The sequence below is a fragment of the Contarinia nasturtii genome, unplaced genomic scaffold (assembly GCF_009176525.2).
Source record: "Contarinia nasturtii isolate CC-2019 unplaced genomic scaffold, AAFC_CNas_1.1 Cnas_scaffold_414, whole genome shotgun sequence".
Taxonomy (NCBI): domain Eukaryota; kingdom Metazoa; phylum Arthropoda; class Insecta; order Diptera; family Cecidomyiidae; genus Contarinia; species Contarinia nasturtii.
This window is the reverse complement of record NW_022197768.1, coordinates 1,695,886-1,723,081: the sequence shown is the minus strand read 5'-3', so window position 1 is coordinate 1,723,081 and position 27,196 is coordinate 1,695,886. Positions and strand designations below refer to the sequence as shown.

The window sequence follows — 27,196 nt, the reverse complement described above, 5'->3', positions numbered from 1 at the left end:
GATTTTGGATCAACTGGGAATTAGATTGTCAGTCTAGTGGTTATTTTAAGCCAATAACGATGGCTGAAAAACACATGATTTAGATGTACTTTCTTCTATACGTGTGAAAAATAACCATGCATTTTTCACATTCTATGTCTGTGTCTTCTCATCTTTTGTTCAACGATAGATTAACAGAAATTATTCATACACTACACACAAGAGATAAACCCCACAAATTATTTTTGGATTCCTATTAAAAAATGAATTTGTTAGGTTTCCTTATAAAATCGCAATATTTTAACAGGAATCCTAATAAATTGGCGCGCTTAAACGTCAAAACCTCACTGTGTTGAAACAAAACATGTTTTATTATTTAAAGGTTTCCTAATAAAATGTTGCCATATTATAAGGAAACCTTACAAATTAATATTTTAATAGGAATCCTAAAATGATTTGTCAGGTTTATTTTTTGTGTGTACGTTTTGATTTTACGGTTATCTTTCAAGGAATTGCATTTTTTACATCATTTTCAATTAAATTTGTAATAATTGGCCTTTTTATTTTGGGGATAGGGGTTAATTTTCGAGTCAAGTCGTTGTTACATTAATAAAATGCATAATAAAATCAGTAGTCATCTCTATGTATGCATTTTCTGTACTCTGTCGCTCAAATTCAAATTTTAATGTTCTTAATAGTATGAATAAATTAAGAAACAAAAAATCTGTTTTATAATTTCAAATTATTCAATAATAAAAGTTACTCATTACTAAATATCATATAGAATATGTTCATCAAGTAGTATGAAATCAAAGGCATGGCCTGAATAAGGATCGTTTTTTCCTTACAATATTGCCGATTTTTTAAATTATAACAAATAATGAATTCCCAATTGATTCTGTGTCTGCTGTCATAAATGGCAACAGTAATTGAATGTAATAATTCGTAATAACGACAGCGGTTCGCTTCTTTTGAATGCTTATTGAGTTTGTATTATAAAATAATGTAATAATAAAACCTTTATTGGAGTGTGTGCTTTGTCTTTTAAGTTTCATTCTCAAAACCGGCAAAACAAATAACCTCTATCGAATGAATTTGTTAAAGAATACCAATAAAGTTTCTGTTTTGCTTAATTGAGTCTTAGTTTGGATAATAACAAAGCAAAAGAAGCAAAAAACCGGAGAGAGAAAGAACGAAGAGAAAAATCAAAGCTTGAAAATAAGAAGAAAAATGAAATCCCAGTAATGAGTGAAGATATTGAAAAAGTTGCGCTTAATAATATAAAAATGGATACATATATCGTTGAACGAAAAAAAAATATCACACAAACCTCGGCAAATAAAATTGTAAAAGCAAAACCAAAAGTAGATACGGCTTGCAGATAGAGCGCCTTTACGCCAGATTATTGAACTATGTTCATATTGGCACGAAGCCACATTTCGCAAATTCAAAGTCCGGCTTTATTATGGAGGCGATAGAAAACTTTATATTTGCGCCACGGTGGCGCTCTTGAGAGACAGACATTCTTATTTGTGTCGAAATATATATATATATATATGACATTATTTCTGTATGAGATACAACAACTGAAACTGAGCTTTATATTTATGGTAAATGATCTCACATCGAAATCAGCATTCAATTTATTTTATTCAATTTTCGTTGTGATTCTCGTCAACATTAACCTTATTACTTCTCCATCGAAGCTGCGCGATGCACGAAACATGAAACAATAAGAGAATGCGCGCTTACGTTCGCTTCATTTCAAAGCATATGTAATAACGACAAAAATTACCCATATTAAATGCATTCGCCAATAGTAAACGAGCGAACGAAGGCACAAAAAATACTCAAAGAAAATAAATAAATAAATGTCGAGGACGACAAATGAAGAGCAAAAAATGAATCACAAAAATGCTAGTGAAATGAGAGAGAGAGAGAGAGAGAAAAAAAACGTAATAAAACCGGCAGCACTAACGACACAAGAGAACCAACACAAAAAAAAATACAATTCAATGAGAAAAAACACAGAAAGATAGAGATAGAGAGAGAGAGAGAGAGAGAGAGAAAAAAGAGAAAAAGAGAGAATGAAGAACCAATCCACACAAAGGAGAAAAAACATCAGGCTATGCACTACATAGGTAAATGATGTCGATTACCTTGCATTACCAGTACTCGTCAATTTTTATTATATATTATTTATTTATAAATGTTTAACGACAAGCCGAAATGACGACATAACACGAACATTTCAAATGGTTGTCGCTGTCGTTGCCCAGAGCCTACGTGTAGAAATCGATGTGGCAAACAAGACAAAACCCCCAACCAGCGAAAAATACTATACTCTGAGCCAGCAAATAAACAAATCGCAAAAAAAAGAAGACAAAAAAAAAACAATTATAGGAAGCAACAAAAAGAGGCACCGCGAACACAATGAACCGACAAAAAAGTACTCCTTTTTTGTCAAGCGATATGAAATGTCGAGAACAAAAATCCCGCGTCTATATTCGCATTGCTTGTTTGAACGAACGCCGCGAATATTGACAGTTATGGAATTTTAAATGAAAAAGTACATGTGAAACGTTCAATGCGCTTTCGTTTGTTGCAACAGCAATTTTTTTTTTTCAGAAAAAAAAATCCAGAAAATTATTTTATGAGAATGAGTTTTGTGTGAATGTGAATCCGTCCGCAGACCGTCATCAATGTGGAGCAGTGCACAACTAGAAAGTGCCGTCAACTTAAACCGATAAGGAAAAACCATGCGTTGTGTGTGTAAACATTATTATTTTTTTTTTTCATCAGGTCGCGCATATTCAACCAAATACATATTGGGAAAAAAATGATACTTTTTTCAATATCATGTTATCCGCCATAATTTCAAAGCTTTTTTCCATTTCGCAAATAGCATGCCGCATAATATTTTTGCCGCAGCTTTATAAATTATTTATATTACAAATATGAAAGTACTTTTTGTCTTCGTCTCGTCTGTGCTCTCATTCAGCTCGTAACCCATGCACATACTGCATACCTAGAATAGAATTTAGGTATATCATATTTGATGCAAAATAGATGCACCAACGACAATATTTCGAGTGAATGTGATCGGTGGCAACGATCGTTTAACCACATTTTCTGCATAAAAATGATGACGAAAAAAGAGAAGTATAATTATAATGATTTCGCGATGTAAATTCAAAGCAAATATGTGAAAGCAAAACGGGTCATGGTTTGTGACATCGCGAGAAAAAAAACCCAAACAGTAAGTAATATTTAATAAAATATTTATATATCTAAAGTGGTTGAGACGAATATTTTTATTCATAAATCGTATGTGTGTGTGTTCGGTTCTCGTATAACGTGAAACATTTATCTGTGGGCTCTGGTTCATGCGCCACATGAGTCTATGGTTTTGACTGTACCATGAAGATGTATTAAAACTTATGTAGATATATTGAGGAAAATTATTGAAAATGTAATATTTGACACTGCAATGTTAGTGAAATGCATACATATACAAGCTGATAATGATGATGGCAACAATGACATCAAACAGTAGTAAAGGCGTTTTGAACATAAAAAATGCATTGCGCTTCCCATTATACCATATTCAATATAGCAAAAGATGTTTCAAGGGTTGCAAATCGTTTCACTCTTTTATCTATTTCTGGCTCTTTCACTCACTTCCCAAGCATTTTGTGTACGTGTTTTCATTCCATTCGGTTTTCTCTTCATTTTATTTTATTTCGTTCTTTTTTTTTTCACTTCTTTTCTGGTTTTTATTCAACTCTATTCCTACGAACTCGATCTAATATTTATAATGCTTGGATACATTATAAGCTGAGATACACGAAAATGAGATGGATCAACTTTGTGGATTGGTTTGAGGATTCGAAAAAGAGCCAAATATCTTTTATTCATTTGGATTGGTATGATGAGCACATATTCCAAGCGTTCGCTACCCTCAATTCAATTCGTTCACTTGCTTCGTCGTTGCTATAAAATGTACAAAAGCAAGTTAGAGTCGGTTACAAAATGGTTTTACATCCATCGACATGCATAATATATAAAATGCAATATCACATATGAATCGCCATGTGTACAATTTTCGTACATTTACCAAAACGCTTTAATGCCGTCTCTTCGCTTTTAGTTTGGGTTAGGAATTTTTACGTTTTTCTTTCTCTCTAAGTGTGTGAGTGTGTCGTTTTTTCTTTTTCATTCGTTCCTTTCAATTGCTGCAATTCATCTGTTTCTCTCTGTATTTTGTTTGTTTGATTCTTGCCCATTCAATTTTTGTTCCATACATATCTGTCGACCTTGCCAAATCATTCTCATCGTCATCTCTGCTTTCCCATAATGCAGCTAGTTTAAATGTATAATGTGTCGCCATTGCAATATTCCTTAATAGCTTAACGGCAATGCCTAAATACAGACATAGCATTCTAAATGAAAATGAATAAATGAAAATGAAGCAATACACTCAACGCAATTCAACATTCGATTCCGTCCAATTCGATTCGATTCGATGAAATTGCAAAAGATGTCATCAGATCGGCACTGTCATCAAATGTGCACTTTTCAAATAAAATCGAACAAAATTTTTCGCATTTTCTCGCTTATTTATTGTGTAGATTTGTTGAGAGTGAATTTTTCCCAAAATGTAAGTGCACATTCGATGACACCAACCAACAAATGCCATTATTTGTGCTCCCTGAACGCCCATTAAGCGACTATCGACTGTTTTATTCATAAACCAAATTATTGTTCAGTTGAGACATCGTTTCGCATTCGGATGCTTCCTTAATGTAGATCGAAAATTGACTAATCGGGAAAAATTGCATGCGATCGATTCGATGTGTACACATCTTTCGATATATTTTCAATATGCAACGAATGCCAGACCTATGGGGTTCAAACACCTAAGTGAACATTCAAATGGAATGAATAATGGATTTTGGCAATTATTTGTTGATGTGTGCTTTTTGCTCAAATTCAACTACATGCAATGGTTTTCATATATGTGTGTGTGTGTGTGTTTGTATGAAAAACTGACAAAATTCGTTAGCGATATGTCATATAATGAATATAATAGTGTTTAGAAACAAAATGTGTTTGTGTGTGTATATTTGCGCGCGATTACAACTGAGAACCTCCTTTTTAATGGAAAACATACCAGTTTCATAATTTTCTTTCGTTTTGTACAAATGTGCACCATTTTGATCCCATACGCGCACACAACAAATAACCAAGAGACACATGTGCTATTCACTGAACCCAATGCACTTTGTATATAAAAAAAAATTGAAGAAAACATTAAAATTTTCCAACCATTAATCAAATTGTATTGTAAACTTCTTGTGGTTCGAGATCGAAACACGGTGTGCACGTTTTGTTCGCGTTTTTCGTTTGACGATTAATTTAGTTTCAGTTCCCTTATTTGTATCTGCTTTTGGTCTTGCTACATGAAACATTTTTAATTTTATTATCGCACTTCCTTTCATTCGACACATTTTTCGGATTCTTTCTTTCCTTTTTCGAAAAAGCGGAAAGAAAATGTATTTCGATGGAGGAGGAAAAAACGACAGACGAGATAGTATGATATGCTCAATGTTATTCAGTACCGCATCCATTATATTTGTTCATGGTTTATCTTTTTGAAAATTTGATGCGAGAACTAATCTCATGTAAAAATAATTGCACAAATTCTAATGTGAATTTGGCTTTTGTTCGGAGTTTGGTTGATGAATACCAAATGCTCAATGCCGTTTGATAGGCGGTGTGTTTGCGAGAGCGAAAATGTGTGTGTGTGTGTGACCGCGCGTATATGTATATGTTTAAATCAGTTAAGATATGTATTTGGATGTGGTTGTTGGCATTAGCATGGAGGAAAATCGCTTATACTGTCGTATCTAACAATTTGCATTCATTCTGGTGTTGAGCAACTCTAACACAATCACAAAACATATACATATCCATATCCAATGCTGTTCTGCTTCGCATCGGGTTGAAAATGGGACGAAAAACAGATCGAAAATGGAAGATAGAAAGAGAAAAAGTGCGAGTAGAATGAGACAGCAAACGATGTAATATCTGTTTATTTTATTCATGACCCCTTCTGTTTTTCTAGACAATTTGTTCGACACCCATTAATCACTATGTGACAACTTATGCATGAGTGAATGCTGTTTTTGAGGGTAGACGTCATACCACCGAGCCACATTTAAGCGCAGGGAAAAAAAACCTTGCATACACAAATAAATTCATTGAATGTGCGGAATGCGAGTTTAGAAAATACACAACAACAAACAAACACAAAAACATCGGGTGAGTGGTGAATGGCGACGGGGCGACAGTAGCACGCGTGTGTACTCTAACTGATTTGCTGCTGATTCAAAACGTAAACATGGCTATTAAAAATTTTGCAGAGCCAGAACCATGTAGCGTGTGTTTCGGTGCGTGTATGTATGTGTATGTGTGAGCAAAGTTGGTAGTAAGCTGATCATCAGTATACCAAATCTCTTTCGTGTTGGTTTGCATGTAGATATCGACTGCTGACTATTCTCAGCATCGCTATTGCACACACCAAAACTAAAATTCAACCAAACCAAACCAAACCCGATCAATGCTCTCATATATATATATATATGTCATTTTAGTCTATTGTTGATTTGAAAAAAAAAGCACACACACTTTTTCACCACTATATTTGCATTCATATTTTACTTAATGATTTTGCAAAGCATTTTTTATTTACCGCTTTTCTACTGAAAACTCAGCCACAAACGAAGAAAATTATATTGAACACTTTGCTTTATCAGAAAATGTTTTGAAGCCGCTGGCTGCTGCCATTGTTTTCGATATGGTTGATGTGCTGCAGTGTTTTTGTTTGACTTTGAAATGAAGTCATCGTCTTCTTACCCCTTTTCAGGAATATTAGATGAGTAATTACTTGTGTCTGAAAGCATCTTAATGTTGGCAAATGAAATAAATGAAATCGAAAGAGTATCATACACACAGTCGATGGGTTTACATCTTCAGCCAAACAAATCATACCCTTATTTCGGCGATGCTTATAACATTGCGTACAGTGTGTAGCACAAAAGAAACGGCTATATGTCATAGATTGAAATTCTTATCAGCAAATGGAATTGGAAATGAAACCCGATATGAAAAACGCGAAACGCATGGCATGCAAAAGATTTTGTTGTTTGTTCATTTATTGTACGGTGTTAAGAATTCAAATTCAAATCGAGTATTTAGCGATAAGACGCTCATTCATTTATCAACGTAATGATTTCAGGATTATGTTAAACGCGAATCGAACATTTTTTATGGCTAATTTAAATACAACACATACACAATGTTTATATGTTTGAATTCATATTCATTTGTAGTTTTTCTTTCTTTCGCCTATATTTCTGTATACGCGGCGTGTGATTCATTTGCTTGAAAATGCTCTTGGCGAATGAGATGCGCTCCAAACATTCTATCCGCGACTTTTGTATCATTATTAATCTTAATCCTCAGTGCATAAGCCGAATAGCATATCTCAGCTTAATTCACCATTTTCAAAATGTTTCATTAAGAAAATTGAGACGTTTTAGTTGCCGAATGTTTAACCTTATTCGAATACCATTTTTATCGTTCCGATTTCGTTAAATCCGGAGGGATGGAAATGAGAAAATAAAATCATCAAAAATGTTCCACAAAAATGTGATAAGTGCGAAGGTCACATCAATCAATTCATTATTATTACACGTATGAAAATCTGTGCAATATGGTTGCAATACATATTTCGTTCAACATCATTTCTGATTGGTTTATCGCACAAGTGTGATACATTTTAAACAACGAGACGGCAACACATGTGAACAATTTGTATTATATTATATTTTGATTGGGACACGAAACGAAACGAAAAGTTTTGTGAGAAAATTAAGTGTGAATATGAAATAATATTGTATAATGACAAGAGAAAAATGGCAACAGCTTGCGATAACTGCTTGTTTATACCAAGTCTCAATAAAGGCTATTATAAACATATTTTTCTCTCTTGTTTTTCATTTCTCTGTCGCTGTTGTTGTAGCTGTTGTTTTTTTTTTTCTTCTCTCGTTTCATTTATTGTTTTGCCACTTTGGCACTGAGTCGATCAAACTCGGATAATCTGTTAGCAACATTAAGAACTGCTCACTTCTGAGGTGTTAGTTCACAAGCTAATGTCGATGTGATGCAGTTCTGTCGTGTATCCATATTTAATGACGATGCAACAGACGGTGATCATTATGTCTTTTTATGGATACGTCTGAGGGTGGTGAAGTTATTATCAAATGCTAACAATAATATTAAATTCAGCTTCTTGCACTCTCTATTGCTCTTTCAATCGCTCGATAGTTACACGATAAATTGTCCTGACAATGGTCGTCATCAATTTCATTTTGTATTCATCCTCTAGTTTTGTTTTTTCATCTTTCATCACATTCTTTTTGCCTGTTTTTGCACTGTGATTAATGTAGATTAATGTTGATTTGATGAAGATGATATAAATATTCGATTATATTCCTGTTTAGCTCATCATAATATTGTGATATTACAATTTTGTATTTTTGGTACTATGATTCCTTCTCTCTCTCTCCCGTATTTATATGTGTTATTGTTTTTTTTTTTTTTTGTCATTTAGTCGATCTCAGCACAGCTGTGTGTATCTCGATCAGTTTTTTTAGGGTCGAGGCAAAATGAGATTTCATTTAAACATAATATAAAGCATGGGAAATATATGAACAAGTAAACGTGTATTCGATTAAAATGAAAACGTTAAAAATCCCATTTAGCTTTCAAATTAAATTGGCTTAAGGGTTAATATTAATGTGCGTTCAACATTGAGCCACGTATTATGAAGCGTATGCATATCGGCAATTGTATTTTATCTCCATTTCGAAATGACCATTCTTGCATATAATGACTTTTGTCCAGTCAGAGATAGGTACAGGAGGTGAAAGTGAGAGGGGGTAACAACCCAAAAAAAAAAATCACGCACACATACATGAACGCGGTCACCGGTTGGCAAAGAAAGAGCGCATCAAATAGAGTTAAACCGAAAAATTATGCTGATATCCGAAATCGCATATGAAACATTCACATACTTCGCTGGTCATTTGATAATATATACAGCCAAATGGTATATTGCATGCAAGTATTTTCCCTTATTTCAATGGCAAACCTTCGAGTTTGCCCCGTTACATCAGGACAACAGAGCGCACACATTTTCGAATGGTTATTCGTTCAGACTATTATCTAAATCTGAACCACGGCGTCACACACACACACACCAATCTATTTTCCCATCTGCATGCATGGTAGAGAGGAAAAAAAACCATACAGTAGAAAAAGGTAAGCTTGACAGCAAACAACAATTTATATGCGAAATCAAAATCCCCAAAAAATCGCCTTCTTTAGTCACCATATTTATCCAATATGCAATAAATACAAATTTGTTTTATACGACGTTTTCAAACATATACGAATTTCTATATATTATTTGCAATATGTGTAAGTGTATACGCTATACGGTATGTAATTGTATATGGACATTGGCCCGTTTAGATTTTTGATTTCGGTATGATAGCATCGATGTGTTCATCGTGAGGTTTTGGCGATGTTGATCTGTTACCGATTCCTTACTGGTATAATGGTCGTCATTTAAATGTATAAGACAAAACATTCAATATATGAGCCAATGTAGTGGTTTATCAGAGAAACGTTTACGACGCACAGTATCACTGTTAAATCATTTTACATATATAGATCCGAACGATGCCAAACTTCGTCGAGAAATCGACATATCCTCACATTTTGGCAAAGCCATACAAGACAGATATATCGAAAAAGCACCAGATATGATCTCACATTTCCTAGAACCATTATAAGCATTAAAGGTTTAGGTTGACCTAATCATTTCAAACGTTATTATTATTTTGTCTTCATTCTTCTTCTTCTTTTTTTTCAAATACCGCCTCTTATTTGCTAGATGTTACCCTCCTTTTGACATACTCAATTTTCTCCACCAATGTGCTAAACGTACCAAGAAAAAAACACACCGAGCGAGAGAGACAGAGAGAAAAGAAAATATATGGCAATAAAAAAATGAAGCGGGAAAATTGTGCGTTTCCCGATATATTATTGGAAATTGGACATCAAATTTGTAAGTGATAGCAAATATAAATAATGTGCATTTTATTAAAATAAGCTGATAAAATGCTTGGCATAGTACATCGTATGTAGGCAACACGCATAGTTGATAGTGGAAAGAGAGATGACCGAACTTTTCATGTGATGAAAACTTTTGTTATTTCGATACAAGAAATTTTGTACGGGCTACAAACTGACGGTGTTTCATGTATCATGAGCCAAACAAGTTCAATTTGCTTGCTATGCGATTGCTCTCATGCTTATTTGATTTCGAACATACGAAATACACGAGATCACGTATTGCAGACTGTCTAATTATAATTGGATACCATTACAAATTGGATTGATATATTTTCAATGTAACGAACTGCATTTATATCACCAAATTATGATAAGTTGTGAACACACCGACATGCGACCAATGGACGATGGATTTAAAACGCACCAATGGACGATGGATTTTCCACATGGTCCAAATGATGCAAACCAAATAGACTGTGTGTATGCGTTATACATAACCAAAAGGATAAAAGTGAAACTCATCAAAACGAATAATAACGAAATACACATGAAATCCCCACGAGAATTCACTAAGACTAACAATCCAATTCATCGAAGCGATATCTAACGATGATTGTTTGCTAGCATTTTGCATCTCTCAACTTTCTTCTCTGGTTCTTCAATGTGTGTATGATTGGTGATGTTTCTTCTCTCTTTTTTTCTACGACAAACTTCCATTTTAAGACATTGTAATTGGCCAAGCAGCTGTTACAATTATTTTTATTTCTTGAAAAAAAAAAGTTTTTTTGGTGCCAAAGATAGGATAATTAGAATTTGCTAAAAACATTCGAATGGCGTACTGTGTTTCATTGCTATTGTTTATTGCACGTTCAATTAAATGAAATTCATATGCGAATGTTTCATTGAAAAGAGGGGATTTTCTGCGAATGGTAGAGAGAGAGTGAGTGAAAATAGCTAGATGAAAACAACTATAAATGCTTCCATATGTTTGACTGTCACTTCGGCTGATTTTCGTTAATTAGGAAAATGAATTATGTGAATCAAAGAATATAAATCGAAAATATAAGTGTGCGTATGGTGTGCAACACGCACAATAAACAGTCGTCAGATGAAAGGTGAACTTTTGCTATTGAACATAAATTCATGGTTTTCACACTGTTCGTAGTTTTCATTTCAAACTAGAACGCAAAGAAAATGTCGGTAATTTATAAACGGAGTCTGACTTGATTTCTATTTAAATCTGTGAACAATTAAAGCAATGGGAAATGTTGAGCCAATTCAGTTGCCAATGCCTGCAAGCACGCGGGTAACATATTGTGCCAATTGTGCTGCGGTTTAAATGAATTTGTTGAAGGGATGTTTGGTGCTAAAATTCAATTCCAATACAACAATATATACAATGGCATTGAACACATTCCCGGGAATCAGCCGTCGCACACGTTTGAGTGCACTTGAGACTTTCGTCAGTTAGATGAGAGCCCTTTCGACAGGCCACACAAAACCTCTTTGTATTATTGCGTGTCAACACATTTTTACATGATGGTCTTCACCCAAAAAGCATTCGAAATTAATTTTGCGATTGGTTTTCTCTGTTTTTATTTTGTTTGTGTTTGTTCCTTAATCCATGTGAAGTGGCAATCAATTGACATCCGACATAAAATCCGCTCTTCGCACACTTACACCACACACCAAACACTTGTAACCGATTAGAATGAAATAGTAATTACACGAGTTGAAAAAATAAAAACAATAAAGTAGCAACACTTTTACGGCATGACTTTCGAGAATTCCATGTCACATTTGTTCGTGAAATTTGAGTGTCACCTGAATACTTGATAAACAAATATTCATATTGTTTTCATTTTTCTTATAGTAAATTAATTCATGCATCCTTTCACATGCTAAATGGGTATACTGAATCATAATATTTATTCGCTTTCTATTTATTTCGGATGCATCAAAGACAAAGTATGGCGCATAACATATAAACATTGGAACAAAAAAAAATTCAATTACATTTTCCAATCGTTTTCACAAAGACAATACTCTTTTCACAAGAACAAAGAGACTGTGACGACGACACCATCATGAAACAATAATAACATCTCGTACTTAAGCGTTTTAAGAGCTAATTTAATTCCCTTGAGTGATTCTATTATTTTAACTAAAATCCTTGGAAAATGCGATAGATTTTTACCCCATTCGGATGAGTAAGTGCAGCGTTCGATTGACTTTGTCTGTGGTCGGTTATATGTGTTTTGCCATTGTTGCAACAGAGAAAAAAGTTCCATTCTCTTTTTTTGCTATAAAAATTGTTTGACTCGATTTTTCATGCTTTCAACCTCCATTTTCGCAATTGAGTACCGGAAATGTGCTCTGTTTCCTTGCTAAATAGTTGAACCAAAACAAATTATAATTGTTTGTCCAACGCACAATTTTGTTATTTTATCTTTTATTTTCTCTGTTTTAATATACTCCTTTTATCCCCATTCGACTTTCTTTTCGAAATTTTTCCGTTTGCGAGCGCTGTACAACCCTTTCGCAATGTTTGCGCTATTTGAGTTCTGTATTGTTTTGCATTTCTCTATCATAGCCACAAACACGTTGGCTACTTGGTGTGAGCACGCGATTACGAACCATTGAACTGTGCACAGCATGATACTGACATCAGTTTTGTACAGCATGACTTTTCACAAAGCAAATTGAGAGCGAAGAAAATGAATTTCGTATGGCCAAGGGATCATACATTAATAAATATGTATACCATTTGATGAATTTCTCTGGAGAACGTAAAATTGTTTATGATTATTTTTCTGGATGAACAAGATGAACAAAAAAAAAAAAAGATTGAATAAATATATAATGCATGGAGGGTAGGGAAAACGGCAGGCCATCGATGCCATTTGATGTGCTTAACATTCATTGTAAATATACACATAATACATAACAGAGATTTCCGACATAATTTTCATACGAAATTGATTTATTCGCACCAAAATATTATTAGTTAGACATTGTTCAATTCACATTCATTTCGGTGTCATGTAATTTCACAAGTGTATCGTTTCTATTGTTATTATTCGGCATGGATGGCAACCCTTTAACTTTAATTAGCCAAATGTATTTTGTAATTGTTCAGTGCTAATGCTGTTAACGCACGTTTTCAGATGCGTACCACATTGCAGCATGTTGATATTGAGTCTTGTTTGGCTGATGGATGGAGAAGGCACACCAGCGCACCATAGTTTTCAAGGAAACGAAACGAAAGGGATAGCACGAATGAAAGCGTCACAATGAAAGATTGCGGCGTGAGTAATGGTTTTGCTATCCTTTGCTTTACCTCGCTGACATCGCATGTGGGTGCATGCATATGCGAACCCAAATGTGTTTAAGATGATCGCAATAGTTTGGCGATTACATTTCAAATGAGTTGTATTTCATCCCTCTGCCAATGGATTTTCATTTGCCACGATGCCACTTGGGATAACATTTTATTGTGCAATACATCACAATTGTGTCTTTATTAAGTAATTTCCTTAGATACTTCACTGAATTTGTTTGCGCAATAAATTATCAGCCAGTTTTACTTGGTCATATACACCATATGCTGTGCATTTTCAATGGAACGCACATTCGAACACTTTTTCATTTCAAGTCGAATCATTGAATCATTTTTAAAAAAATCATCAAATCAAATTGCATAAAATCTCGATTCGATTGTCCGCTTCGATATTGACATGAAAATTATGAAATGTGAATTGTTATATGATTTGAATAGACGCACAGACACACACGAACAATTTTGATTTTAAGCTGAAATTTGAATACAGAATTCGGTAGTAACATGAAATAATGAGTATTTTGAACGGATCTTCTTCTTCATCATCATCATCTTTTTCGTCCTGACAAAACGAACATAGAATAAAAGAAATAGCAAAAAAAACGCTGAATATTCAAACCGTACGCTGTGAGATTTTGTCGCACCATCATGGCCTCAACCACGAGGGCTCTATTGCTTTTCCGTTTCTCTTATTCAATTTCCATTTTACGATAATAAGTTTTTCATTTTCGTTTGGAAATGAAAACCGACGTTCAACAATCTATTTTGTTTGCAGTGAATTTGGTGCGAAGTGTCTCTGCGTATTCACAATGCGAGAAGAACCAGTTATTGAGAAAGTTAGAGAACACTGTTTTTCAGATAAGGGAATTGCACTGTCAACCGGGATGATATATTTGGTCAACATTTCCATACAATTTTCAAGTGAAGTTGAACAATATCACATGTTCCTTGAATCCACATGAATCCGAGCTTAGGTTGAATGTATGTGTCTTGTTTTCTCCGTCCGCGTCGTCCCACGCTTTCTCTCTCATATTTGCTGCACATGATCCTTTTTTTGAAATTTCATTTTTGCCCGCAATCGAATAAAGCCCCAATCCATTCACAATTTTTATTGTTTTTGTTTCCATTTTTATCTGCTTGCACATCTTCATTTCGTTCAATTGAGAGATTTAACAAAATTAAAATTGCAAAGCGTTCACAATTTTTGGCACAAGCAATTGCAAAGTTTTACAAGTAAAATACACAATATATTCAAACAATATGCTGCGAATGGACAAATATAAAGTTGCAAAATGTTTTCTGAATTGAACATGAGGCAAATGAATCGAATTAAAAAGTGGATTTTTGGTAATTTTCGAGAGTTTTGATTGTTTGCAAATATACAATATACAAATAGTTTTATACGGCTGAGAAATGTATTTCAATTTAATTTGTTGACATTTTCTATTGGCACATTTGTGCTGCGCTTATCATCATCACTGACAACAACTGAAAATGTAGAGCAAACGCGCAGCCGGAGGAATTGTGCCGTGCACATAAGATAGTGCCATAAATTTCAAGCGCTGAAAACGAAAACATAAATCAAAACTGATGAAAAAAAAATCATTTTAGCACCAATATTTGTTTTGCCTGAATGTTTGCCGGAAAATACAAGATTACGCACGTCTTACATTCATCATTGTCGCCGGATATATTTAACACAGCACTGCGACAGCACAAGATTGGGATTTTAAGTATGAAAAGCGATTGAAAGCAGTACACGCACCATCCAAACTTTTGTTGTGCGAACATGATAAAAATTTGCAATCTATTTCCTAGACACAATTCTTCTTTTTTTTTCATTTATAATACTTTTTTTTCGCTCAACAAATAAATCAGCATCCAAACAAGGGCAATACGGTGTGGACCATCAGCGATTTCTATTGCCATTGCGCGATTTTTAAAATGTTTCGTGTAACCTTGAATTATAGAGTTTGCTATGAATATTTTTATATGTGTGTGTGTCGGGAGTGCACGAAAGATAAAGCTATATACATAATGCGGAAGAAAGAAAAAAAAATCATTTTTATGCAAAACACTTATTTATATTTGCATTGACATTAGAAGTAAATGGTTGATAAACAATAAACCAAAATGAATAATAATCGTTTACCGTCAACACACACTCTGAATCTAAATTTATGACTATCATTGGTTTGCATCATTTTGGTTCTATGCTTCATTTTAACCGTTCGATTTTTTCAATGGTATTTATTAAATTAAATAAACCCAGAAACTGGCATTTCTCAGCATATCCACATAACATAAGATCGATCAGTGTGCAGTAATTAAAATCGAACCGATGACTTCTGTGCTGGATCATGGTATCATATAGATTTTTATGCTGTAATTTTATTGCCAGAAGTCTCAGTCTGTCCAAGTTTATATGTGGCCCTGTCATCAAAAGATCAAATCATTTGTTCGGCTGTTTTAAGATACACTTGTAAAACATATTGAAAATGACATGGGACAAAAGAATAGAAAGATTTTAATTTGTGTTGGATCTTTCCAGACAACTTACAAAATAACGATCCCATTGTGTTCGAGTGTGTGACTTTGTGAGAGAAACGAGAAAAAAAATGTGCTTCAAGACAATCATGTGCAAGCCAGAGCACGAACAAAAAAGACCGCAAACAATTCTCAAAGTCAATTGATTAGAGATACATTTGTGTTTGTTTTAGACAATTCACATTCACATTTTGGCTTTCGATTGATTAACAAATGTGAATTCTGAAACTTCGCGCATCTACAGAATGCACACAGAGGCCGTGCGATGTTTTTCTGCTAAAAATGAATCACCAACCAACCATAAACAAGATAAAAACAAAATCACCAATCGAACGAAATGAATGCGAATAAGAGAGTGATATTCAAATAAAAATGCAAAATCTCACAGCTTCTGTATACAGATCGATTGCATGAAATCGTGGGTCAAACGATTTTTTGAATTGAACGCCGCTTTTATTCAATGTGGTTTCAAAACTCGATTCTTTCTCTTTTGCCAAAGAATTCCGAACGATTGCTTTATTTTGCATATGAGCCTATATGGTGCGCACAGCGCACAGACTCTTTGATCGAAGGGACGACAGATACTTTTCAACAGTGAACACATGAAGCACAAAACAAAATTTGAATACATACGACACAAAAACGGTTGTGATTTTTAGCAGTGATAAGAATTATCGAGAATCAGTCCGAAAAAAAAACTGCATCGTATTTGATCGCTGTTGTTCAAAGCTATCAAGTACTAAGATACAAACACCAATAATTTGACCGTTAAAGAACGTTTGTGTGAAGCCGAATTGCGTTTAAAGCCACAACAAGGCATCTCTTGTGAGAAAATACTTTTTTATAATGCAACAATTACAGCGTTTATTTTAAGCCGAGTTCATCATATGATCGGGACAAAAAATGTGATTTTCTTCGAAAATTCCTCCTTTTTTATTGTTTTTATTACGCCAAAGCAAATGCGTTAGCACATGTTTATGGTGTATTGTTGTTGGCCAGTGACCATTACATTTGACCGCAATGTACCACAAAACATAGAGTTTTGTACATTATTTTACACCGAAATTGTTAATGGTATTGACGAAATGCTGAAGACATGTTGAAACTCATGAAGAAGTTTGTTTGAATAATTGTGAGTTAGTTGTGAAAAGATGAATATTGAGTAAATTACAGAAAATATTGATATGTGATTTGAATGGTTTTCGATTTGGCGTTGAAAAGAATGAGTTTCATTAAATTGGACGAAAATTGAATGCAGATAGAAGCCCAGTTGTTCGCATATTTAAAAAAAAAAACAGCGAAGAGAAAAACCGAGATGAGAACGGTTGGATCTGTTGGTTTGTTGGTCGGTGTTCGTTTTGCTTTGGTGTTGTTTTCGATCTTGCTGTACAAATTGTAAAGGCGATATAAATGGCATCGTGCAGAGCGTTAAATGCCAGAGTAAACTTGATGCTGTGTCCAATCAAATGGAAATACGAATATTCATGCACGATTCACATATGGGATTCATTGGATAGAATGTGTATAGTGTGGCTGTGTCGTCTCATCTTCAATCTCTGCATTTTGCAAAGCAGCCAGAATTGAATGGAATTCAGCAAAAATCAAGTCAACATTACGAAAAAGCAGTCAAGCTGAGATAAGACCAGCAAGAAGAATTACGCGTATAAAACCGAACGAGAAAAAAAGCGAACCCAAAAGAGCCAAACATTGTGCAACAACAAAATCAACGAAAGATACCAACAACAATAACAACAAAAAAGACGGGCGCAAAAACTAAAAAAGAATAAGAAGAAATAGAAGAACAAATAAAAACCGGCCAAATCATAAATCATCTAATTGCATGGGGATTAAAGTCTTATCTTTGTGTACGGAGGCTTCTTTTCTTCACTATGCCACTCATTTAAACCATGTCTATCACTATCTGTGCTTCTGTAAGCCGTTTCATTTAGCAGTAAATGCTTGGCCATATAATTGTAGTCGGTGTGCTTATTGGCGATGGTGGTGTTGTCGTTGTATACGATAGATGCCATCCATATGATATAAATATTGGAAGTGATGCGATTGCAATTGACTCATTTCGCCGCATGTATCTCATTCCAGCTCTCTGGATACTCTCTTTCTGTCTCTTTCGCACACACACATACACACACTCTGAGCCATATCGGAATATTTATTTGTCTTTTGCCATCTTCATTTTGTGTATATGTATGGCTGGTTCTCTATTGCCCGCTTCGTTCACAAATATTCATTTATATTTTTGTTTCGCCATCTCGTTTGCCACAATGAACGCAAAGTGAAGCGAAAACCAAAGCGTAACGGTATATTTGCAATACTGGTTCGATAAATAAATTGCGTCATATTAGATTAAATATAGATAAATCTTATGTGTGTGTGTGTATCACTGAATGGTGTTGCTGCCATGTCATTGCTTGCCGTCGAATGCCGGTTTTTGTATTGTACGCATTTCAGTTTGGTCGCTATCTTGTCCATTTGGAATAGGTACCGTTTAATGTTGGCACATGGATTAGCATCCAAATTACAAGCAGCAGCAATGTTAAAGGCGCAAATAGAAAGAAAGCGATACACGAAAACGCACAAACGACAAAATTAGTTAATCAAAATCAGTGTTTGTCGCTTCTCCATAGCGTCGTCATCATCTCTCTGTTGTCGTACATAGTTGGTCTTCATCTATGCAATATTCTAAATTCATGCAATTTACGTTTACTTAGCTCGTTTGGAGTCTCTCTCTCTCTCTTCTTCATCCAATCTGAATTTATTGCGAACCAATGAAAGTGCCAATATATTTGCTGCTTTGCGTCTTTCGTATTTTCACGCGTGCACATTCTTCGTTAATTTCCACGCGTTGGTTTTGCTTAAATTAAATAAAGCGCACACAAAGCAATGAACGAACGTGTGTCACTTTCATCGGAACATCGGCATTAACGCTGATGTAATGTAATTTTTTTTTTCAAGACGCTTGATGAAATTAGCTAATTTAGTATGAAACGCATTCAACAAACAAACGAACGAATGAATGAACAATGGAATAAAAAAGGATCCTTGTATTAAGCAATATTACTTTGTTTGGGCAATTATGGCATTGGTAGAGGATACCAAGGAGCAACCAAAATTAATTGATCTTCTTGTCTCGATTTCGGAACGAATGTAGATAGAGAGAGAGAGAGAGAAACTTGAAAATCTATTTGGGGGAGATTGCTTGTTGGGTAATTATTCAAATCCAAATATATTTCAGCATATCAATATCATGCGTATGCCCATAGTGAAATTCAAACTCATATTCACATAGCAAACGTTAAAAATCCGTATCGCACCGCATAATTCACGGGAATCGCATTCGTTCGAATTAGAAAACGACGGAAATAATGCCTGCAAGTAATATGCAAACGAATTGAATTAGCCTTATAGACAAATAATCGAAAAGAGCCTTCAAGCATTTTTCTGTCGTTGATTCTTTTTCGGTTTTTGTTGTTTTTTTTTTTTATCCTTTGCATGAATATATATTGAATGTAATGCGTGTAATATATCCGTGCGTACACGTTTCGAGAGAGGAAGGGACGAAAATGAAGAAATCAAAACACGCAGAATAGAGAAAATAAAATCGCTGTTGGTGTGTATGTTTTTTTTTTCTTCTTCCTTTTTTGCGTTAAACAACTCAAGTGGTATAATGCAAACAATATGTCTGGCATAGATTTTACAATTGTACATGCATTGCATGGGTAAAAAGTGGTGGTACTTAAAACAACAACAATGCATAATCTTAATTTAATTTTCTATTTAAACATATATTTGGCAGTGTAACTTATAACAATGAGACTTTGGCTGTGTTTTGTTGTTGTTTTATTTTGGTTACTGCTGGTGGTGCTGTCGCGGTTGCTGTTCTTCACTTTTCTCGCTCTTTTACAATTTACAGTTTGGATTGTGAATGGATTTTACTCCAGTTTATTACACGTATGAATGTGTAATCCAAACTCATTGAATTTCCGAAAATGCCAATTGAATGAATGTTTCTAACAAGGGAAAAACAAAGAACCGAGGATTTCAAACCGAATGATTTTTTTTATATATATATACTACAAACAAGACATAAAATTGAGTGTATCGTTGCATTTGAATGGCAATAACAATAGTCCAATTATCTCATTGTTACCAGCCGATGAAGAATATCCGTTTTCAAGCACACAATACATTCATTACAATCACCTCTAACTTAGTTGCTGCGTTAACTTTTTTCTCTCTTTCTCTCTCTCTCTCTCTCTCTCTCTCTCTCTCTCTCTCTCTCTATCGATTGTATCGTGTATTTATGCATATTTCAATATCGCCAATTGTAAACCGCAAAATTTTTCCACCCAAATACAATGGCAATACATGCAAGCAAAATTAACTCTTTTGAAATTTCCCTTTCGAATTCGATTGAATTTTTCAAGAGAAACGAAAAAAAAATGTATAACTGATTACAGTTACGTTTAAAAAGCGTTTGAAATAGATCCAATTTAGACCATACTGAAGAACAAAAAATTATAACATTCTATTGAAAATTACATGTTCTACATCCGCGATATTTATTTACATACACATTTTTTTACAATGTTTCTTTAATCAAAAAAATTGAAAACGAAAAAAAAAAACAATAACTGACGATAGAAAAATTGAGATAGAGGGAAAGGGGGGGATAGAGGATTTGACAGAAACATTAGTGTGGTGATGTTGAATACGTTATGAAATCATTTTGGCATGAAGAGGCCGGATTTCTCACTTTTCGACCATATGTATAGCTAATTATATTATTTGCTGCGTTTTGCGTATACGATTCGACGTTAAATACGATTTTTTTTTTGCTTCGTACATTTACACGATCATGATAAATGTTACGTGCTCGCGCACAATGCAACAGAATCAAAAAAAAAGTAGAAGAAGAAAATTTAATGAAAAAAGCGAGTGTACTGAAGACAAAATTAAGTGCCAGCAGCCGTCAGATGAATTAAATATCCAACAATCGGATGAAGAAATTTAAAAAAAAGAAAACTTGAAGCGAATTAACACACGATCGCACAATGTGCATTGGGTAGAATATTCTCAGATGTTATTGCTATTATTTGCTTGTTTTCTGCTGTATTTGTTCGCATGCGTTTGCTTTTCTCACTTTTTCATATCATTTTGCTGCACATTCATTTATTTCTTACTTTTCTACTTTCGACAATTTAACTATAGGAATTCTTACTATTTGCCACAGTTTATAGAGTGTTCTGAATGGAATGGGACTCTTTTTTTGTGTGTGAGTGTGTGTATTTTGTTTGGAATGCACATGCTACGAGATTGAATTTAAGAATTTACTAAAAAGCGACAAACAACCAAGCATCTCACCTCGATCATACATTTGCACATTGATCAGATGTGGCAAGGCACAAAATCAACGACAACTAAAAAATATTTGCCTAATAAGAAGAAACATCGCATACAATCGTGATGATGACGATGAATAAGACGACAACAACGACGATGATGATGATGAAAAAAAGACAAATAAACATGGCGTAGATCAAATGAAGAAAAGAAGGCGAACGGATAAAATAAACATCACTTGGATTAAATTTCATTTACATAAATTGGAAATTAAATTGTAAATCATTCATTAGACAAGTTTCACGTTGCCCCATGCACACTTATTCATGGCTTGGTATTCGAATCGTTCTACCATTCCACAGGTTTTCCTCTTTTTCGGTTTCTTATTCTCATTCTTCTCTTTCTATTTCTCTCTCTCTCTCTCTCTCTCTCTCTCTCTCCATCTCACACACTCATTCACTCACTCTGAATATATTTCTACATATTAATTTAACGTGCGAAATAATTACAACTTATCATACTGGCAATTGAAATGCAAAACAATACACACGTTTTCAACTTCAAATGAGTGTAGTTGTATATTTCGTATGTGCATATGTATAGATTGCTTGCCACGTTTTTTTTTTTTGTTCGTTTTGACTTTGTTTTTGTTCCTTTTTCCACGCTTCTTGTCGTCCTCTTAATTTCTTCTCTCTTGAAATATCTTTGACTCATGTCTCTTCTCTTTTTTTTTTTGTTAAATCTTTCGTCTTCATCTTATGATTCGATGTTCGACTGTTTGTACATGTATCGCTGGCGCACCATTTCAATGGCACCCATTATTACTCGCTGCTTGTTCACGCGTTTTTCTTTCTCTATCTATCTCACACTCTTACCACTCGTCTTTAAGTCACAATTTACATTTTCGAAGTCGAAACGGCAATTCAACTTACCAAATGCAGAACGAAAGAAAAAAGAAAAATATGTCCGTCGAAATCAAGACGAAAATGAGAGATCGAGTAAAGGCAAAAAAAAAAAGATGGCAGAAATAAAAATGTAAATGATTTTGAGTAAATGATAAAACATTCAACTCAAGAACATTGCAATGTGTGCGAATTGTGTGTATGGACGCAATAGACCTGTTTGTTTATCCGGTCATCATTAATTTGTAAATAACTAAGGAGCTCGTAAACAAAAAAAAAACACACACACACAAAACACGTCGAAAAACCAAGCATACGATCATTTGCGCTTGAATAACATGCAATCATAGCATCGATGTGAAAATGTGGATCGCACAATCAAAATTTGCAACCAAAATTATACACCAACAAATTTATGCGTACAAAATGTATGAAAATGTCATTCAATATTGAATTCTAATTTTGATTGAGAGTTTAAAAAAAGAACGAAAAAATATTGCGAAGAAAAATCGAAACGGTAAAAAAGATGCAGATGGATATTTTTGATTTGATTTTTTTTATAAAAATATATATTATATATGTCTATAGTACATAGTATACACATTGCCATTGGGCATGCATTTAAAATCTCTTAATTAACGGGTGGATTGCACATAAATGGCGTTTTATTTCAATGTAAAATTCACGATATGATATTGAATTTGATTTAAATCATGATACAGCCTATAATCACGAATTTTTTCCCCTCTCTGTCTCTCTCTCGTGGTCGCGCGCAAATATTCACATATTTATGGAAAAACTGAAAATTTGAAATCAAAAGGTTTTACGAATCTGACATGTTTAATCAATGTATGAGCAATAAATACGACTTCAAACGTAACGTTCGTTAAATGTTGATGTGCACGTTTCCAATTTCGATTTTTCATATACACTCATCATGTTTTGGTCCAGCGGCGAAATTCGCCATTTGAAAATCATCGAATTAATGGCGAGGTGTATAATTATAAGCATTTGATTAAATTCTGATGTCTGCCAAATTCCTTCAGGAAAAACGGTGAACTCATTTCTCAGAAATTACCTTTTTTTTGTGTCGGTACAATTCGAATATCGTAAAGTAAAATTATTGTCGGTTGTTAGCAACTGTGCCGATTTTCAAACCAAAATTCTCAATTGACGTCAGATGTTCAAGCTGCGCTTTTTGTATTAACTGCTTCAGTTTTATGTGCAAACATTCAAAATCAGTGGCATTTAATAGATGGCAATGTGAAATCGTTTTGAACTACACGTTACCACTTCGTTTGAATAATTTTATCAATTCAACTGCTCATAATTCATACATTCTAGAATTTCTCTATTATTGTGCATCCACACGCGCAACGCCAGCAGTTTTTTTTTTTCAACACTTTTGGAGAGAGACTCGCAACAGCAAGATGGTGTTAAAATAGATAATATCGAGCACCGAAGCAGGAACAAGTCAATGCAAAAGGAACTGTAACACATACACAGTGGAAAAAGGCCACAAAATTGGTGATTATATCAAACGTTCTTTTTTCCCCATTCGATGCAAGTGTGCTCAATGCTCATTCTTTTCACCGTGGTTCGTTTAAATAAAATGGAGATCAACAAAAAAAATTATGAATTTCAGATATGAAAATGTTTCATATCACCGTTCCATTGTTTACTACTTGATTTATTGCAATGCTATCCAACAAGACAAAAGGAACTTCCAACAAAAGTAACGACAGTTGTAATAACAATATGGCTATGTAGCTTCGATAACCGTAAGATCAAATGAAACATAAATGAGCGCGAAAACAAAGAAGAAAAAAAAAATGATAAACAATCATGAATGTAAGTGAGTTGTTGCTGATTATACGAATTACAAAGTTCTCTCTTTTTTGTCGTTGTTTTTGTTGAGTGTTATTTTTTTTGTTCTTAACTTTATATCAGAGTCGTTTTTTTAGAAATAGAATGCTTACACCGTACATGTATTGTTTTTCGTTTCGATGTGTTCGATAGAGGAGAATTTATATTTGTCGAGGAAAACACGTCGCTGTGATTTTATTATATTAATGTAATATGGAGTAATTTGGTGCCTGTGCTGGTGCAAAATTAAATGCTATGCACATTTTTTCCGGATCCAAATTGAGTTTTTCTATTATGGATAAAATGAAGTGATTACAGTGCATGTATTACAATCTCGTAACCATTATGGTATAACGAAATAATCATTAGCATTTCTATGGTGGCGCAACAAAACAATCGTATAATTTGATTTGAATTTTCTATTCAATCAATCACACTCACACATCAATCGTTGTATCTGTTACCATTTTATCTCAACGAAATGGCATAAAAATATCGTGGTAAATGTCGTACTAACTGTCAATTTTAAAGGCAGGTTCGAATGTGCAAGAAAAGTGACAAACACATTTACCACAAATTCTTTGTTGTCTGCCATTTTCTTTGACTGCGTGTATTGGTAGCCCATAAATTCGTCGTAAATGTAAAATTCGTCAAATATTTCTTCTAATTTTCGTATTGCACACAATTGCCACGGTATATCAAGTAGCAATGAATATTCAATTATATGACTGGATAATATGTCTGAATTAATTGACTAAACAAAAATACAATTGATTTTTCCATCAAACTGTCACCGTTTTACTGCTTTCAACACAAATCTTACTCAGTCCGTGGTTTACAGTGCTCTGATACAAAAAAAAGAACAAGCGACAAGGAAGAAATGAGAAGCCTTTAACAACACAATCAAGTAATACAAAATAGTGAAATTGTATTAATTTAAATTTAAATTGTCGTTCCAACGATCTTCTGAATGGATTGTGGGCTTTACTCAATGAGGATATGGCAAGCAAAATGCTCAGTCCACGCATTTTTGTGATCACAAAACGAAAAAAAGAAACCAATGTCGCAACAATCATATAGCATATATAAAATTGAATGTGATCAAAAGAGAGTCTCTAGACACCCCGCATTTTTGTTTATTGTTTTATATGCGCTTTGTCCTCGCCAAATTTATTTACTTCGATGTGATTTACAAATTCAATTCAAACCATAAACAACGTAAAAATGTCCATGTCTGCCATCGAATTATATTATATTTTATTCATAATAACAGTATATATTGTGTTTTGTATTTATTCATACAATATATTCAACTTGAGTTTTATCTTTGTACAGTGCATTGAGAAACTGGATGGCAACAGTCATCATTCAGAAGAGAAAAAATATTGTCAATTCCAGTGGCCCATTCGGTCATACATCTTTTGACATCGTTGCAACCACAATAAACAACCAAAATAGGTACCAATTTCGAATACAAAATGTGCTGCAATGCAATGCATCGCGTATCGCATTCGAATTTTGTGCATTGCTATCTGTCACTCAATGGCTTGTCGGGTCTGTATCAGTTTCCAAGGCACATTATATAATCACGGACAATAATTTCAATATAGATGTCGATACAAATTGACTTAATTGGAAGAATCCGGTGTACCACAGCCGAGTACGCATGTTATATTTAAATCTGCACACTGTGCGTCTTTCTTAGCACAGAAATGATTCAACTCAATTTTTTTTTCAATTTATCTCTTACTCTCTCGCGCGCACGTGGTTTCTGTTGTGCCATCTCTTTTGCATTTGTTGTTCATGAAAAAAAATCAAATCAGCCAAATGCATTTAATGTGATGTGATCGCGAACGCGTGTCCCCCTATACAAATGACTTTACTTTCATGGCAATTTTAATATATTACAACAGCAACAAATAGAGAGATCAATGTTTGTTTTGATATATCATTTTTATTGATGCTATTGAATATTATTATTGCATTCGAAATGTGCACTCAAGTCCAGCCAGTTCTCAATGAATACTAACTCAGTGTATGCATTTGTATATACTCACACAATGAGATCAACGTTTTTTTTTCTCTCTCAATAAAATTTAATTGCTATTTGGTCAGGAAAATGTATTCATCTTTGAGTGTGCAATGCTTTTTATGTATTTCAAAGCTTGTTGGCCTCATTCATTTTGATCGTGTATTGTAAAAGAACATACTTCTAACCACGACATCACATCTTCATTATAAATGCTAATCAATTTAACTTTCATATATGGCCAAGGCTGCACAATCACACTACACTTTTATTGAATCATTGTGGCATTTTGTTTATTTCACGGAAATGACAAATTATTGCTGTCGCCTTTCCATAACGTAGAGGAAGACTGTCCGGCCCAAGCATCATTTGGCTTGAAAATGTTTTATTTATCGAAATTGTGTACGCATTCGTCAGCGGTGTGTGTGTGTGTGTTTCTCTTCATCTCGTTTTCTATGCGGTTGTCATGAATTCGTTCGAAAAACTTCAAGTTTGATTTAAACAATTAGCTCAATTTCATCTAATTATTCACAAAAACAATAAATTGATGAATTCGGGACAATGAAAATATACATTACCGAGCTCGGTTTCCACACTGTCCATTTGTTGCCAGTATTTTCAGCTTTCCACGAATTATTGTCATGATAATAACAATATTTTGTGTGTCTAGCAACCCGAAAACAATAGCCGGTAGCACGTGTACACAAACAATGGCATAAGAACATAATTATTCCGAGCAACAACAACAACAAAAAAAGAGTGTATAAAATTTCGGCTTTTTAACCAGTGCAAACTGCAGCGCAACGCTGAAACAAGCCATGAATAAGTTGAATCGGGACCGGTAGCAAAAGAGGAGCAAATGAAGTAAAATATGATATAATAAAGGAATTCAAACAATAGCATGCACGACGACAATCATGAAACTAGTATAAAAACACCACGCAAGTTTATCAAATGTATTGTATA

At 34.1% G+C, this 27,196-nt stretch overlaps 1 protein-coding gene across 3 annotated transcripts in view; it reads right to left on the bottom strand.

Annotated features, from left to right (window-relative positions):
• The window catches only part of LOC116338789 (homeobox protein homothorax), a 309,164-nt gene that overhangs the window by 15,023 nt on the left and 266,945 nt on the right, over nt 1-27,196 (bottom strand). The gene's annotated exons all lie outside the window — the stretch shown is intronic.